Below are 13,777 nucleotides of genomic sequence, written 5' to 3' on the forward strand. Positions count from 1 at the left end.
ACCCATTCCAGCGACCCCCTCACCCAGGAATTCCTGATGCAGTCTTCAAAACAATGAAGTAGGAGTCGGGACCACATCTGGAACCAGTTACCTCTCCCTTCCAGTCACTTCATGGCGGCGAGGGCTCCACAGGACCAAAAGGAAAATGTTGATAAAAGATGTGGCACAGGCGCCCTACTGCTGGATAGCGCCCCAGTTTATTCCCGTCCCTTCTTGGCCTTTTTTTTCTTCTTTTTTTTTTCAAGATAGACACCCGTTTATTTTTGTCCGACAAAGCAATTTCCACATTTAGGCCCCAGCTTCAGCCTAGTTCCATTCTCCGATTAGGCCACGCAAGTTAGCCAGAGTGGCGGAAACTTCCTCGTTTCTTTTTTTTTTTTTTTCCCAGCTAATCACGGAAGTTTTTACTGTCTCTCCAGTGCGGGCTCACGACAATGGCCACAGAACATCTGTTTCCAACACCGTAGAGTTTATGGACATATCATTCCCATACCATAGAGACTACAGGACATGTCTCCCCAGGGAGTTTATGGGTTAAGTTTATGTCTCCCCTCACACTAAGACTATTAGTGTCTTTATGGAATTGGTCCTTGCATTGACTGCAGGAACCCAAACATGAAAGTCTCTCAGGAACCCCCCACCGCCAGGGATAACAGCGTACCCCCCTCCTCCAAGTAGGTTTCCTCCCGATCTCTCGTAGTAGAGACCTGACCAAGGTATCTTAGTCGTTGGCAGAGGTCTCCACACATCTGACTGATTAATCCTCCGTCCCTGCAGCTCTGATCATTTCCCTACAAGTTTCAGAAGCATGCAGTCATGACAGACCTCACATAGGCCCAGGAAGCGAGCACAATCCAGCTCCACGTCTGGATCCCCTCTGCTCCATCATCATCCATTTACAGGAACTGGAGGCTTTTTGCCAATAAGAGTGGGCAGCTTTACCATCTGAGAAAATAAAGAACCTCATCCACAACTACCACAAAAGACTTCAAGCTATCATTGATGTTAGAGGGGGCAACACACAGTAATAAGAAATGGGGTATGTGAACTTTTGGTCAGGGTCATTTGGATGTTTTGTGTTGTCATCATGATTTAAAAAGAGAAACCACAGTCTCACAGTAAATGGCTTCACCCAACCACTGACCATGAGTGGAGGAAAAGTTTTGGTGTCATCATTCATATTCTCTGAAAAAAGGCCAAGAAACACCGGATTACGTACCGGTAATGCTCTTTTATAGAGCCACGACAGCACCCACTGAGAGAGGGGATCCGCCCCCAGGAACAGGAAACCCTACGGAGAGATAAAAGGGGCAGTCCCCCTCGCTCCCACAGTTTGGGTTACAGAGATTGCGATGAACCGCCCACCAGTATTAGTAGGCAATTCTATATTATCATTTTATCTTAACTACTAATATTTACAAGAACCAATCACCCTTATCCGTGCTCATATGCAAACTAATATATAAGGGAGGGAAGTGAAGGGGTGCTGTCGTGGCTCTATAAAAACAGGATTTTTGGTTGCTTACCGTAAAATCTGTTTCTCGGAGCCTTCATTGGGGGACACAGGAACCATGGGTGTATGCTGCTGCCACTAGGAGGCTGACACTATGCAAATAAAAAAGATAGCTCCTCCTCTGCAGTGTACACCCCACCGACAGGAAGTAGGATATTCAGTTAGTGAGAAAGCAGTAGGAGAAGCAACGTGTAAAGAAGAAAGAATAATGATATAATAAAAATCTTCATTTATATAGCGCCGGCAAACTCCGCAGCGCACCACAGTTTAACAGTTTAACACAATAAACGGAGCTGTTCAACTTGGGAGGGTGCTGTGTCCCCCAATGAAGGCTCCGAGAAACAGATTTTACGGTAAGCAACCAAAAATCCTGTTTTCTCTATCGCCTCTCATTGGGGGACACAGGAACCATGGGACGTCCCAAAGCAGTCCCTGGGGTGGGAACAGCAGAAAAACTCCATTCAGGACAGAGTACTCATCACTGCCGCCTGCAAGATCCTTCCGCCTAGGCTGGCAACTGCCGAAGCGTAGGTATGGAACTTATAACATTTGGCAAATGAGTGAACGGAACACCAGGTTGCCACCTAGCAAAGTTGTAGGGCGGATGCCCCATGGTGTACCGCCCAGGAGGCGCCCACTGCCCGGGGCAGAGTGAGTCCTAATACCAGGAGGAGTCACTCTGTTCTTGACCCGGTAAACCTCCAGAATGGCAGGTCTGATCCAGAGAACAATCGTGACCTTGGAGGCCGACAGGCCTCTTGGCGTGCCGTCTGGAATGACAAAAAGACAGTCCGTCTCCCTAAAGAAGGAGGTCCTAGACAAATAGATCCTCACCGCCCTGACCAGGCATAGCCTGCTCAGCAAACGCTCCAGAGAATCGGCCGGAGCAGGACAAAGGTGGGAAGGACGATCTTACTAAAGTAGAAGGAGGACACCACCCTGGAAAGAAAAGGCGAAGAAGGCCGTAAAACTACCCTATCCTGGTGAAGAATCCAAGAAATGGGGCGACAGGAGAGAGCCACCAACTCCGAGGCGCCCATAATGGAGGAAAAAAACCACCAGAAACGCCACCTTTCAGGACAGAACAGACAGTGAGGCCTCATGGGGAGGTTCAAGGGGGGAACCCCACTGAGCCTCCAGAACAAGATTGAGGTCCCAGGGATCCACGAGAGTCTGGTACGGGAGAGCCGCATGTGCCACTTCTTGAAGAAAAGTTCTGATCTGAGAACAGGACTGATATAAATCTTTGTACCATGGTAGCCAGTAGCTAAGGACTACTGAAAGGGACTTCAGAAAAGGAATGGAAAGGGATGCTATCTGACCCTTTAGTGAACTAAGAGCAAGGCCAGCATCAAGTCCTACCTAGAGAAAACGGCCAGAATGGAAGGTTTCAACGGCAAAGCTGTTAAATTGAGCCACCAAGAACTCTGTGGCAGATCCGTCCTTGGTACAGAAGATCTGGCCTGTCTGGGGGCCTCCAGTGGGAGTCCGCGAGGAAATGGACGATCTCAGCGGACCAGAAAATTCTGGGCCAATCTGGTGAGGTCAGAATGATCGGAACCCCCTCCGCATTGAGCTTCAACAGCCTGGGAAGGAAGGGAAGGGAGGAACAAATAGGGAAGTACAAAATGCAACCCAGGAATGGTCAAAGTATCGGTATCCGCAAGAAGAGGATCGCGGACCTGGGAACAAACAGTGGAACCTTAATAAGCAGTCGGGACGCCAGGTGATCCGTGTCCGGAGTTCCCCATCAAGGCAAATTTAAAGGAAGACCCCCTGAAGAAGGGACCATTCTCCTGCCGTAAGGCCCTCGTGGCAGAGAAAACACCTAGTTGGCCACGCCGGGGATATGCACTGCTGATAGTGCCGAAAAGGTCGCCTCTACCCAGAGGAGGATCTTGGAAAGCTCTGCCATTGCCCAGAGACTGATTCCCTTCCTGGTAATAGACATATGCCACAGCCGAGGCATTGGACGTCTGGATTCTGACTGGCAGACCTCTGAGAAGCCTTTCACAGTGACTCAGGGATAGAGGAATGGCCCCTATCTCAAGGGTGTCGATCGGCAGAGAGAACTCTTGCTCCGATCAATGCCCCCATCACTGACGGATAGCGAGAACCGCGCCCCAGCCGGGAAGGCTGGTGACTGCCGTCACCACCTGCCTTGGGAGGACCGGACCTGGGGAAAGAGAGGGAATGACAGCCACTAGTTGAGGGCTATTAGAGTCGAATGGAAACCCGGATCAGAGGATCCAGAGACAGCACAGACGTGTCCCACTGAGGAAGGAAGGTCTGCTGAAGTGGTCTCAAGTGGAACAGCGCAAAAAAGAGTGCTCCTGATGCTGTCACCATGCGTCACAGTACCATCTTTGCTGAACAGAGGGAAGGCAGCCGAAGGCCTTGCAGAGGGCGTATGTAGAATTGCCCGCTTCTCCTCAAGAACAAAAACCCCCGACTGACAACGTGCCTAAAATACGAGACGCTGACTCGGAACAAGACAAGACCTTGTTCTGTTGGCCAGCCACCAGAAACAGGACAGGGAGTCGGACAATGGTCAGACTCTCCTGGGCCTGAGAGAGAGGCAGGCATGATGAGGAGAATTGCCCGCTTCTCCTGACTTCAAGGTATGGAATGAGCACTAGGCCCCTGATCCTCAAAATGGCCATAAATGTGGCCATGATCTTTATGAAGACACAGGGAGCGGTCGCAAGACCGAGCGGCAGGGCGACAAGCTGGAAATGACCCTTCTGCATCGCGAAACGAAGGATAACTCAGGAGAATTGCCCGCTTGCTGGGAAAATCAGGGCATGGAGCATGGCATCTTGGATATCCATGGAGCACAGGAATTCCTGTGGATCCATGGGAGCCAGAACCTTACAGAGGAACTCCATCCTGAAATGCCGCAGGCGGAACCTTCTGTTCACTAACTTCAGAGCCAGGATGGGTCGAACTGCGCCGCTCTTCTTTGGCACTACAAGCAGGTTTGAATAGAAACCTGTGAAGCGTTCCTGCTGTGGGATGGAAACGCTAACCTCCGAACAAAGAAGGAAGGTGATGGACGCAAAGAAACCTGGGATCAGAGGAGGATTTGAAGAAGCGATTCCGGGCCTCGAAGCGGACCCTACCTTGTATCCAGAGGATACCACCTCCCTGATCCAAGCGTCCTCCACCGAGGCCAGCCAAACATTCCTGAACAAAACAGGAGACGCCCGCCCAAACTGAAAGGAACGCTGGGCCCTTAGCCCGAGTTCTGCCGAGGAAGATCTGCCAGATCTAGGCCTGGTGGACCAACCATGGGAGTTGCGGGGACGCCGGGAAGGAGTAGGCTTAAAGGAAGCCTTTTGTCTAGCCAGACGAGATCGCGGTCTGTGTTAGCTAGAGGAAACAGCGAAAGGACAAAGGGAGCTCGTGCCTCCCGTGGCGTCCTTAATAATGTGTTCCAGCATTAGCCAAAGAGACGGGCCCCCTGGAAGGGGAGGCTGGTAAGAGATTTCTTGAAAACAAGTCCGCCTGCCGTGTCCACCATATTGCTGGACGCGTGAGCTGCACAAGCCACACATCTAGGGGGGCAGATACCAAAAATTTTCCTGCACAGGAAATCTGGTCTGTCAGGTCAGCTAGCTCCCCCGGAGGAGCTCCAGCCGGGGTGCTCTTACAAGGCTGTATAATCCATCTATCCATCATAGAAGCAGCCATTTCCAAGGCTGATTTATCCAGCGATTCTATAATTGTATCCTTGGAATCCATGAGGGAAGTGGAGGGGCCAAGTTGGTAGACAGTCTGGGAACTGACAAGTCCACCATTGGCCGCATTCTGCCGTCAGTTAGCGATGAGCTCAGGGGAGAAGAAATATAGGATACCGAGATGCTTCCCTGTCTGAAGCATCTGGTATGGTTCGCCTTTCCCCTGACAAGCACCACCACAAATTCAGTGTGTGGGGCAAAGACCTTGAAACCAAGTCTGAAACTTCCTCTACAAACATGACCGAGGACGCCCGTCTCTCTCACTTGAGAGAGAGAGAGAGAGGAACATCAGGAAGAGGGGTCTCACCGTTCCAGACCAGAGGGCGAGAAGGAGCGGAAAGGAAGGTGTCAGACATCCATGGAGCTGATGGTGGACGTCCTCGTCTCCTCCAACCGACAGGCTCTGTTGGGCGAGTGGGTGAGGGACGGAACTGGGACCGAACTTCTAAACACGCTTGTGTGCTAGGATCATGGTCCTGCTGTCGGATCTATGAGGATACGGGGTGGCAGTACATGCCGTACTCATAGTCCATAATGTGGGATTACAGGTGTGAATATTCACCCTGTATCCCTCCGAGAAAAGGAACCTAGAATTTCGCTCCTGTCTGGATCTCTTGTGGCCCGAGTTGAAAAGGCCAGACGGAGAATCCTGTGACCCACTGGCAACTGCGGTCAAGCCCGGACCCCAGGGTCGTGACATCCTGGTGTCTCAGTCTCGCCGGGGTAGGGACTCCTGGACGGACAGTGGAGTTGCTGCAGCTGACCAGCGGAAGCAGGAGAACAGGAACGCTCTCCTTTTAGGATTAGTCCTGGGAGCAGACCCACTAAATGATGACCAAAGATTAGGGGAAACAGGAGAGGGGAGTAATGGACTGCATGGCAGAGCTACTCACCGCAATAGTAGGGTCCTATAGACTGCTCCCGGCTGTAGCTGCGGCCAGATCATGGCACAGGTCCAGGGCACCAGCAGGGAGACGGCGACCTAAGGAGGATGCAGGGGACCCAGGCGCTGGGGAATAATAGCCACCAGGTCCGGAAGAGAACGCTCCCCAGTAAAATAGCGGCGATCCCAGGCCGAATGGGGCGGCTGGGAGAAGTGGGCGGAGCTAGCTGCTCTGTACAGGAATGGGTACAGACTAAGCCGCCTATAGGGGAGCACCAAGATGGCGCCGGTAGGCGGCTATGACAGTCGGGCGGGAGAAAAGCCCGCCCGACAGAAGAGGAAGTGGGCGGAGTCGGCCCCGGAAGACTAGGCCCGAGTAGAAGCCGGGGGCTAAATTAGAGTCTGGCGGCCGCCGGAGAGGGCCGGGGGAAAAAGCGACGCGGCTGCCGTAGGGATGCCGCGCCAATAAAAAGAGGACAGTGCGGCCGCCGGAAATAAAGGGAACAGCGCGGCTGCCTGTAAAGGTAACCGCGCCGAGGCATAAGGCAGAGCGTCCGCAGCCAGGTAGGAGAAGACGCGTCTGCCTGCAAAGGCTGCCGCTTCGGAAGATGCCGGCGGGGAGCAGAACGGGCGCAGCCGCCTGCAAAGGCCGCCGCGCGGATGAGGGGGTCTGTCACAGCAGCTGCAGTGAGCAAATGCTGCCTGCAGCTAAGATCCCTGCTGCCTAGTAACAGTGACGACTGCCCAAGGTGAATCCTGCCTACTCTGGGATGGGTGGGGAAATACTCACCTCACACATCCCACGTCGTCCGTTACTAACCTTAATCCAAGGAAGGCATGAGACGTCCAGAGAGCTGTGATGGACGTCCTCGTCTCCTCCAACCGACAGGCTCTGGTGGGCGAGTGGGTGGGGGACGGAGCCAGGACCGGACTTCTGAGCACGCTTGTGTGCTAGGATCTTGGTCCTGCTGTGGAATCTATGAGGATACGGGGTGGCAGTACACGCCGTACTCATAGTCCGTATTGTGGGAGTACAGGTGTGACTGTTCACCCTGTATCCCTCCGGAAAATCTGAAAGAAAACGACGCACATTGAGGTAGATAAGGGTCTAATGAAAGACCCGTGTCCACCTCCTACTGACACTAAGCTAAACTGAATATCCTACTTCCTGTCGGTGGGGTGTACACTGCAGAGGAGGAGCTATCTTTTTTATTTGCATAGTGTCAGCCTCCTAGTGGCAGCAGCATACACCCATGGTTCCTGTGTCCCCCAATGAGAGGCGATAGAGAAAGAGCATTACCGGTACGTAATCCGGTGTTTTCTCTTCGCCACGACAGCACCCACTGAGAGACTTTCAGAGATAGTTATTTGGGGGGGATTATCGTGTTAAGAACTGATCTACCGAAACACAGGTCAGTGGAGGCAGATAAATCTAGTCTATAGTGACTATAGAAGGTAGTAGGAGACGACCAGGTTGCGGCCTTACATATGAGTTCTATTGGAACCTCTGCTCGTTCAGCCCAAGATGATGCTACCGCCCGGGTGGAGTGTGCCTTTACAGTCTCAGGTGGATCTTCCCCTTTAGACGAATAGGCCAGGTATATCGCCTCCCGAATCCATCGGGATAATGTGCCTTTCGTAACACCAGCTCCTTTCCTTTGACCCTGGAAGGAAACAAAGAGCCCTGCTCTTCCTCCAGGGACTAGTCCTGTCTAGATAGGTTATCACAGCCCTTCTCACATCTAAAGTATGGTACTTCTCTTCTTCCTGATTTGTAGGGTTATTATAGAAGGTAGGAAGCAGAATTTCTTGAGATCTATGGAATTTAGTACACATTTTAGGCAAGTAGGAAGGGTCCGTCTTTAGGACAATCCTATCTGGCAATATTGACATAAATGGAGGATCTACTGATAGTGCTTGTATGTCACTGACCCTTCTTGCCGATACTAAGGCGACAAGAAGAGCAGTTTTGAGGGAGACATGTTTAATGTGAGCAGAATGTAGAGGCTCAAATGGGTGATCTGTTAAGGCTTCAAGGACCAGATTAACATCCCAAGGAGGTGAGTGGGGAATATGGACTGGTTCCGTTCTCTGGCAGGCTGAAATGAATCTGGATACCCACCTATCTCCCGCAACGTTGTGACTATACAAAGCCCCTAGCGCAGAAACTTGCACTCTTAAGGTGTTAACTGAAAGGCCTAAATCACGTCCTCTTTGGAGAAATTCAAGAATAAGAGACTGGAATTTCCTTTGACAGGGCTGAGGGATAGAGGCTTAAAAATTTTTTCCATACTTTTACATAGATCGATGTAGTGGATCTTTTCCTACTCAGCAATAGGGTATCAATTACTTTATCAGAGAAGCCCCTTAGTTTTAACAGCTGCCTCTCAAATCCCAGGCTGTCAACCGTAGACCCTTCACATGAGGGTGGTTGAAGGGCCCCTGGAAAAGCAGATCTTGATTCTCTGGGAGAATCCATGGATCCGAGATGGACATGGCTCTGAGCAGGGAAAACCATGGTCTCTTTGGCCAGAACGGGGCAATTAAGATTATATTCGCTCTGTCCTCGCTTATCTTCCTGATTACTGTTGGAAGAAGAATCATCGGGGGAAAGGCATATGCTTTCCGAAACGTCCACGGAATCTGGAGTGCGTCGAGGACATCGGGGTTGTCGGTTCGGAACATTGAGGCGAATGTTTTTACTTGCCTGTTGTCTCTTGTAGCAAAGAGATCTATGTCGGGTATTCCCCATTTTACAGTTATCATTTTGAATATCCAATGATTTAACACCCACTCCCCCTGATGGAGGGTATGACTGAGGAAGTCTGCTTTTGCATTGTCTATCCCTCGGACATGTAGTGCTGATAAGGACAGAAGATGATTTTCGGCTATAGTCAAGATGTTTTCGGTTATAGACATGAGAGTGCCTGATCTCGTTCCGCCTTGATGGTTGACGTAAGCCACTGATGTCATGTTGTCTGAGAGTACCCTGGTATGTGTTCCGTGCAACTGTGGGAGGAATTCACATAGGGCATGATAGATGGCTTTTAGTTCTTTTTGATTAGACGAGTCGTCCAATTCCGTAACCGACCACAGCCCCTGGACAACCTGGTCCCCCAAGTGTGCCCCCCAACCATGAGGGCTGGCATCTGTAAATATTATGTTTGAGGGTTTAACCTCCCAGGGAACCCCGCTAACTAGATGATCTGGTTGTAGCCACCAGGTTAGGGATTGGATTACGTCATTAGAAAGGGAAATTTTACCATCTAATCGCCCTTGTAATTTTATCTCCTCATGTAAAATTGTATACTGTAAGCACCTTGAGTGGAACTGGGCCCATGGAACCGCTGGGATACATGACGTGAAGGAGCCAAGTAAGGACATGCCTTCCCGGAGGGAGATTATAGGTTTATCTAGTATAGACTGGACTTTATTCCTAACTGTTATTTGTTTAGATTCCGGGAGAAAACATTTTTGACTTACGGAATCTAATATAATTCCCAAAAATACCTGCCGAGTTGTCGGGATCAGCCTAGATTTTTCCCAATTTATTAACCATCCTAAGTTCTGCAAGGATGAAATCATATGACAATCTTTGCTGACATTGTGAGGGGGATCTTCCCACTACTAGAAGGTCGTCTAAGTATGGGATTATGAGGGTGTCTTTTAATCTTAGATAAGACATGACCTCTGACATTAGTTTAGTGAATACCCTTGGAGCAATTGATAGTCCGAAGGGCATTGCCGTATACTGAAAGTGCCGTATACATCCATTCAATACAACCGCTACGCGGAGAAACTGCTGATGTTCTTTAAAGATTGGTAGATGGTAATACGCATCTTTCAAGTCCAGAACCGCCATAAAGCAATGGGGAAACAGGAGTTTTACGGTGGATCGAATAGATTCCATTTTAAAGATCTGATTTTCTAAGAAGGTGTTCAGTTTTTTAAGATTTATGATGGTTCTGAATGATCCATCAGGTTTTGTAATCAAAAATAGCGGGGAATAGAACCCTTTCCCCTCCTGAAGAAATGGAACCTCCACCAAAACTCCTTTGGATAGAAGATTCATTACTTCTTGCTGTAATGCCTCCTGTTGGGACTGTGACTTTAAAGAAGTCAATAGAAATGAGTCCGAAGGGACTCGGGGAAATTTTAACTTTAAGCCAGAGGTGACGAGACTATTCGCCCAAACGTTCGATGTTATTCTTCTCCATTGGTTTGAGAAGGAGGATAATCTACCTCCCACAGGTAGATCTGCTCTAACGGGGCTTGTCTTCAGTTTTAAAAGGGCGCTTCCCAAAGAATGCACCCCTTTGTTTGGTGTCTCTAGGGGTCCAGCGATCTTGGTTTTTAAAATCTTTTCTTTTACTAAATATGGGCTTCCGGAACGCTTTCCTATAGAATGGAAGGTAATTATTATTAGGGAAGCCCTTCTTTCTTTCTCCCGCTTTAGTTAAGATTTCGTCCAGTTTGGTACCAAACAGGTACTCACCCTGACATGGGAGGCCACATAATTTGGACTTCGTCTGGGGATCGCCTTTCCAGCCCTTAAGCCATAGGGCTCTACGTGCCGCATTTGTGAGACCTGCCGATTTGGCCGCCAAACGTATAGAGTCGGCAGATGAATCTGCCAGAAAAGCTGTAGCCCCTCTAATTAAGGGTATAGAGGACAACAGTTTGTCTCTAGAAAGACCACTTTTAAGTCCTTCCTCTAAGTCACTCAGCCAGACCAACATGGACCTAGCGGTGCATGTAGCAGAGATAGATGGCCTAAAGGCTCCCGTACACGACTCCCAGGCTCTTTTTAATAGTGAGTCGGCTTTACGGTCTAACGGGTCCTGTAATGAGCCTGAATCCTCCACAGGCAGCAAAGATTTTTTGGATGTGGATGCTACCGCAGCGTCCACTTTTGGCGCTTTTGTCCATGTCGAAAACTCTTCATCATTGAAGGGATACCGTCTTTTTGAGGATGGAGGCAATCCTCTTTGGCCCTGGCTTTCCCACTCTTTTTTGACTAAAGATTTTATCGCTGCTATCACCGGAAAAGAGGGCCTTTTCTTTTCTGATAGACCGGCAAACATAATATCCTGCTGTGTCTTAGGGACTTTAGAATCCTCAATGCCCATGGTATTACAAGCGGACCTGACAAAGTTGTCAATACTATCAGTGGGAAAGCACGTATCCTGTTCCTCATCTGAGGAGACATATTCGTGGGACAGGTCAGAGTCCGCTTTCTCCCTATCCGAAGATGGGTCAGATATAGGGGATTCATATCCTCTTTTACTTTTGGCACGCGGTTCTTTATCAGAACCCTGTAAGGCTTGTAACTCTTGTCTAATCATGAGTCTGATGTCCTCTGATTTAATTGAGGCTTCCTCCCGCAAGGTAGACGCAATACATGATTTACAAAGTCTCTTTTTGTAACTATCCGGGAGGGGCTGGAGACATAACGCACACTGTTTGTGCTTCGTTTTTTCAGTTTTCTTTCCCTAGGTCATAGAAGGAAAGGGAACACCAGTCAGCCTATGAGGGTAGATGCACACTCACCCCAGTGAAGCTTTTACGGTACCGATTGACGAGGAGATTTAGGTGGAGAACCGGCTTTTTTCCTGGAGGATCCGCTCTGTTTAGAGCGACTGCTGCTGCCCCGTGTACGTGGGGTAGATGCGGTGTCTTCTACAGAAAGCATCGCAGGGTTCTGCGATGAATCCATTGTGGACACCGGGTGCTTGTGCCGGCGTCCTTTTACATGGGGGCCGCCATCTTCTTCCGGTTGAACCCGGAAGTGCTAATCACTTCCGGGTCGCGGCCATACTGTATGCACCACCTCCTCCCTCACCCCGGAGTTTACTTCTGGACTCCCGGGGAAATAGTGGAGCTCCACGCTGCATGAGCGCTCACCAAAGCGCAGCGCTTACCTCACCCCGGCGCTTGGTCCTGCAGACTGTCCGGGTGGATTTCCATGAGCCAGGAACCCCTGCAGTTCTGGCCTCATGGTGTCTGCCAGCAGAGGGGGGAAGCTGAGAAGAGGACCCCCGACGCTGCATCCAGCTCTGGAGCCCTTGCCGTCCTCACAGGTAAACTGCGCAAGCGGCATCCAGGCTAGGCATCCTCTTCTCCATGGATTCCCATAGGAACAGGAAACCAAACTGTGGGAGCGAGGGGGACCGCCCCTTTTATCTCTCCGTAGGGTTTCCTGTTCCTAGGGGCGGATTCCCCTCTCTCAGTGGGTGCTGTCGTGGCGAAGAGAAAATAAAAAATTCTGCTGGTGTGCAAACTTCTGAGCACAACTGTATCACTGGTTTCACATTCCTGCATTCAGGTATTCGCCTTTTTCCATCCTTCCAGGGCCGTCACCTATCTCGTACTGTGACGGACCGACTGTTTCCATATGCCTCAAGATGAAGCATCTGATGCCGCAGCCTGGGCCCACCATACTAGGCAAGGACCTCATTAAGGCTGTGTCTCTTGATGAATCTCATTCGCCGAGAGAACTTTGCCTATCAGGACGTGAGAGCCCGTCCTTAAGCTGGTTCTTTTCTGCTTACAACGTGACCAGTAGTTTCCATCTCCAGAGACAGGGAAGGATCTTCTCTTCAGAGCCTTCCCTTCAGACGAGCGGTTGTTACTACTCCCTTGTAGATGTTATCACGCCTATTTCACCTGTGTGTGGAATTTTACCATGGAAAGACCTTGGCGAAGAGTCTTCGGTCCTTCTAGTGATATTGTCTCTTCGGTGTCCATCTCCCTGCCTCTTCCCCTCTTCTTCAGCGTGTTCACCAAATTCAGTTGACATTGAAACAACTCTTGCCTTTCATTGCAAGGAACACGATGGTCCGTCCCCAGATCGTACCCTAGTTTCTCCCCCCTTGGGCGAAGCAAATCTGACCGGGAGGAGCCAATACCTTTGCCTATCGGTGGTAGGCTGTGTCCATGGATACTTTTACTCAGCTAGCAGAGCTGTATACAAGGAGCTTACAGCCCAGGGACACTTTTAAAGACCAAGAATCTTCCCTTCGACCAACCCTTCGAAGTTCAGGGTCCACCTTATCTGCACGAGCCGTGACTTATATCCAGAGCGGAACACTGAACAAGACAATCTGGTGTTCTTTGAACTGAACTCAATGTTCCTTTTCTCAGTCCTGCTCATCTCATGGGCCCTTCTTCATCCTCCAGATTTCTCAGCCCCTTAGTTTGCGTCAGGACACAGAGGCAGCAGACTATAAGGCCGCTGGGTCTCTCCAACCAGGGTGTTTAACTAAATCATAGCAAGGTGTCCACCGTTTTCCCACCAGGGCAGCACGGTGGGTCAGTGGACAGCACTGCAGCCTTGCAGCGCTGGGGTTCTGGATTCAATTCCACCAAGGACAACATCTGCAAGGAGTTTGTATGTTCTCTCCGGGTTTGCGTGGGTACCTCCGGGTTCCTCTCACATTCCAAAGACATACTGATAGGGAATTTAGATTGTGAGCCCCATCGGGGACAGCGATGATGTGTGCAAACTGTAAAGCGCTGCGGAATATGTTAGCGCTATATAAAAATAAAGATTATTATTATTATATGTCTGGTTGCAAAGGGTCCTGAGCCTGGTTGCACTCCTTCCTTGTAAAGCCGTTACCTCCCTTCCTTCTCTAGGCA

The 13,777-nt window shown here is 50.1% G+C and overlaps 1 pseudogene across 1 annotated transcript in view; it reads right to left on the minus strand.

Annotated features, from left to right (window-relative positions):
* The window catches only part of LOC143817420 (piwi-like protein 1), a 113,004-nt pseudogene that overhangs the window by 47,644 nt on the left and 51,583 nt on the right, over positions 1–13,777 (minus strand). The window lies entirely within an intron of this gene.

Source organism: Ranitomeya variabilis, chromosome 3, assembly GCF_051348905.1.
Source record: "Ranitomeya variabilis isolate aRanVar5 chromosome 3, aRanVar5.hap1, whole genome shotgun sequence".
In the NCBI taxonomy this organism is placed as follows: Eukaryota; Metazoa; Chordata; class Amphibia; order Anura; family Dendrobatidae; genus Ranitomeya; species Ranitomeya variabilis.